The 3957-nt window shown below is 56.4% G+C and overlaps 1 protein-coding gene across 1 annotated transcript in view; it reads right to left on the minus strand.

The window, feature by feature from the left end:
• The window catches only part of TSPAN9 (tetraspanin 9), a 245098-nt gene that overhangs the window by 240761 nt on the left and 380 nt on the right, over window positions 1-3957 (minus strand). The window lies entirely within an intron of this gene.

Below are 3957 nucleotides of genomic sequence, written 5' to 3' on the forward strand. Positions count from 1 at the left end.
GCAATTCCCACACCAAAACACATCATTCTACATGGCCCCATGGCCCCCAAAAGCACATGCCCATTCAAGGCTCACCAGCCACCCTCCCCTCGGAGCCCTCCTATGAGATTAGACTCGGATGGTGGCTGGGATTTTTTTTCCTTCCAACCGTGCCTGTACCACCACCCCTGAGGCCTGTTGGAGAGCTCCAGGCCCCCAAGCCTCAGTCTCCACACTGTGACATGTGGCCAGCCGCCACCACCCACTACTATCACATCCACTCTGGTTCACAGCGACCCAGGAAACAGTGGAGCCGATCCTCAAGTGGTCCCAGCCTGCAATCTTCCCAGAAGCGCACTGAAGCACACTGACACATCCTTCTTCCTCCAAGCGGCTGGCCAGTTCGGTTCTAACCACCCGGGCTCCTGGACACGTGGCCAAGTGGGAGGCACAGGCAGGGCTGCTGGCTACTTGAAGGAAAGGGCATTCACATCATGGGCTTCTACCGACTTTAAAAAACAACAGTCGCATTGTACTGTATTGGTTGTTGGGCCAAATGCTGCCCCACCCTGATGACCGGCTCCAGGTGGGACTGTATGTGACCCACAAGGTTTCCTTTCTGGCCCCATCCAGCCCCATAGCAACACCTGGTTGCTTCATATGAGGTGGTTTGGCCGGGAGTATAACGGGTGTCTCCCCCATATGGGTGAGCTTTTTGTTGTTGCAAAATATGTAGAGCACAGTGGCATAGCTCAGTTAATTTATATAAAGTAACTATTCAGGTCACCACCTCCAGAATACTGACTTCTCTAGGGGGCACTGGTGGCCCTCTCAGCTGAGCTCCAGAACAATGGGGGTGAACCCCCACCCACGCGCTGATGGGGGGGCCACACTGAGGCTCACGACACACCTGTGGCAGGGTCCCACCTTGTTCTGAATTGGCTCTGCGTGGCCTTACCTGCCTACTGTTCTTGGAGGCAGGCCTTCCACCCTGACAAGGCCCCCTCACTGGGCATGGGAAGAACACAGAATAAATGGATTGCCAGCAGCACATGTGCCCAGGGCGGGGAGTGTGTGCACGCATGTGCAGGCCCCTCCCCCAGAGCGCGTACCTGCCCAGGTCCAGAAAAGGCTGCCAGGCCTGCCTGGACACTGCTTAGGCTGTACAACAATTTGTTCACCTTAGAACCTCGCCTTTCAACCAAGGGAGCACTATTTCAAACCTGCACCTTTGTCCGCATTAGCAGTGGCTTTAAGCTTCTGAGATCAAGGGATTCGGGTGGTCCCTGATGCTTCGGCATCCCTGGACTATTCTCCACCCTGTCCTCTCCTGTCCCCACCCCTAGGTCAGGGGTTTGAACAAATGCTGACCGCTGTGAGTAGAAATAGTCACAAGACCGCAGCCATCCTCTGTGGGGGGAGAAGCAAGACAGAGGGCGGAAGGGGTGGGGTACAACCAAAAGCACAGAGAATACCGAACCATGGAGAGTCCAAAATTCCCCTCCATCTGGCTCAGAAGACGGGTGGGGTGCTCCCTCCGGCCCCCTGAGGCCCTCTCCTCAGGAACCCCAGCCCAGCCCCATCATGCTGAGCCTCGGGCTGCATTTCTGGGGTGAGAGGAGGGGAAGGGTTTGGAGGCTGAATGTCACCACGGGCAGATATTCTCGTTGCATGAGGCTGTAACTGCAGCTGAAATGATTAGCTGGTAAGGGCTTGCGGCCAGCCATGGAGCCCTCTCGCCCCCAACTGCCTCTGGCAGGGGCAGAGAGTCAAGGTGAAAGCTGCAGCCCCGGGCGGAAGTCGGCCAGCAAGCCCCTGCCTCTGACCAGACAGACACGCAACGGTCTCGGTAAAGCAGGGCCTCGGTCGATGCAATCACTCAGTTGATTCCTCCCTCCCCTCGTGCGAGGCCAGAGGCAGAGGTGGCACCTGCAAGACGCAGAGGTGCTGGGGAGCCCCGGAACTGGGAGCCAATACCCAGCCCGGGACCCTCTCCCTACCCAACTTCAGCAATTTCCCCCACAGGGGCACAAAGCCCCCTGAAGGCAGGCACTGCCTAGAGGACGGTCACATAGCCAGCTCTGGGCAGAGGCCAGGCAGTGCGCCTTGCACCAGGGGCTGGTCAACCTTGCAGAGCATGACAGGCCATGGCAAAGCCCTCTCCAGCCCCTGCCTGGCAGGCTGGGCCCTCGAGCGGGCCTCACTTTGGCTTCAATGCAGACGCACTGAAGGCAGTCAGTCATCTATCTGGAAAGGGCTGCCGAGGTCAAGGGTGATCTGTCGCCCCATGGTGCCTGACTCTGAACTGGCGGGTGGGCGCACTGAGAGCAGCCAGCGGGGAGCAGTGCAGAGCTGCAGGAACCACCACCTACTGGTCCTGGGTCCCGGCCTCCACCGCCTGATTATTGACCAGGACCCACGGTGCTCCACTCAGGCCTGTGCGCCGGCTGCACTGCCTGTAGCGAGCTGGACAATGAAAGCAGACACCCAGCCAGGCCCCGGGCGGAGGTTGAAGTACTCACAAGGGCGCTCACGCATTCCTGCTGCGAGCTGGCTCGGGAGGGGCGTAGAACCAGAGCCCAAGAACAGGCCAACCGGCGGGCTCCTGCGTCTGAATGCCTGTGCCACCTAACACAGGTGCGTGCGTCTCTCTACTATTTATACTCCACCGGAGCTGCCACCGCGGCAAAATGGGCGACACAGCAGCTCCCCGGGCGGGAAGTTGGGAAAGTTAAATAAGATTTAAATTTAGGTGCCTCAGACGTAAGTTAAAATGTAAAGCCCCTGGAAAACAAGCCAGTTGCCACGGCGTCAAGTCTGACTCATGAGGCCCCCTGCGTTTCAGTGGTGTTGCGCTTCCGAGGGATTTACTTCATGGCTGTGACCGTGCAAACGCAGTTCTCCACGCCTTTCTTCCACGTATTTCTGGGAGGGTTCAAATGACTGACCTTTCGGTTAGCGGTCGAACGATAAACTGGGTGTGCCACCTGGGGACTCTGGTAAGTAAAATGAGTTATGGAAATACTAAAGGGCCAGGAACCGGGGCCAAATCCCCAATACGAATGCCAGCCTCCTAAGTATAACCTAAGGTGCTCTGGTAGCATAGTGGCTTACCCATTAGGTTGATAACCCTAAGGTCAGCAGTTCAAAACCACCAGCTACTCCTTGGGAGAAAGATGAGGCTTTCTACCCCCATAAGGAGTTCTACAGGGGCAGTTCTACCCAGTCCTATAGGGTCACCAAAAGTCAGAATCAACTCAATGGCGGCGAGTTTGGATTTTGAGTTTGGAAGTATAAAGCGTGCCGGACGCACAGGGCTATCTGAGGCACGTGGTCATTCCTGGATACCAAGTAACTCCTGATGGAACTCGAAAAGACCGCTTCTTCTGGCAAGATAAGCAACCAAGCAACATCATCCCGCCCCTTGGCCCCAACCACACAGCTGGGTTCATGGAAGGTAAGAGATTTATAAACCACCCAGCAGGGAGAAGCCACAGGATAAAATGCACATAAATTAAAGCATTAAAAAGCCCAAGTCTCCTGCTCCTTGACAGTCCCATGTCTGCAAGTAGCAGCCTCAGGATACCTGAGTCAGCACCATCCACACCTAGCAGCTCATGTGCAGCAGGATGTGCATGCACTGTCATCAAAGGAAAAGAAGCCATTGGGGAGGCCCCAGGAGCCTGTGGGTGCAGGAATGAGGATCCTGGAGAGGGTCCCTCTTCCAGGACCCACCCAGAGCTATGTGGGACATTTAGAGCTATGTGGTAACAGCCAGTATAGAGGAGTATCGAGCAGTCCCAAATTCCCACTGATTCTTTTCTGGATTGCTGGTGGAGTTCGCTCAACCCTGGCTCCCATGCAGGCAGGGAGGAGGCAGGAAGCAGGAAGCTGCAGGCCTCTCCCTCTTCCCTGGGTTTCCCCCATGTACAATCGGAATGAACAGAAAGAGACCCTCTGGGTACTGTTGGCGCCAAC

This window comes from Echinops telfairi, unplaced genomic scaffold, assembly GCF_000313985.2.
Source record: "Echinops telfairi isolate 266 unplaced genomic scaffold, ASM31398v2 ScPeMD7_6273;HRSCAF=7185, whole genome shotgun sequence".
NCBI classification, from domain to species: domain Eukaryota; kingdom Metazoa; phylum Chordata; class Mammalia; order Afrosoricida; family Tenrecidae; genus Echinops; species Echinops telfairi.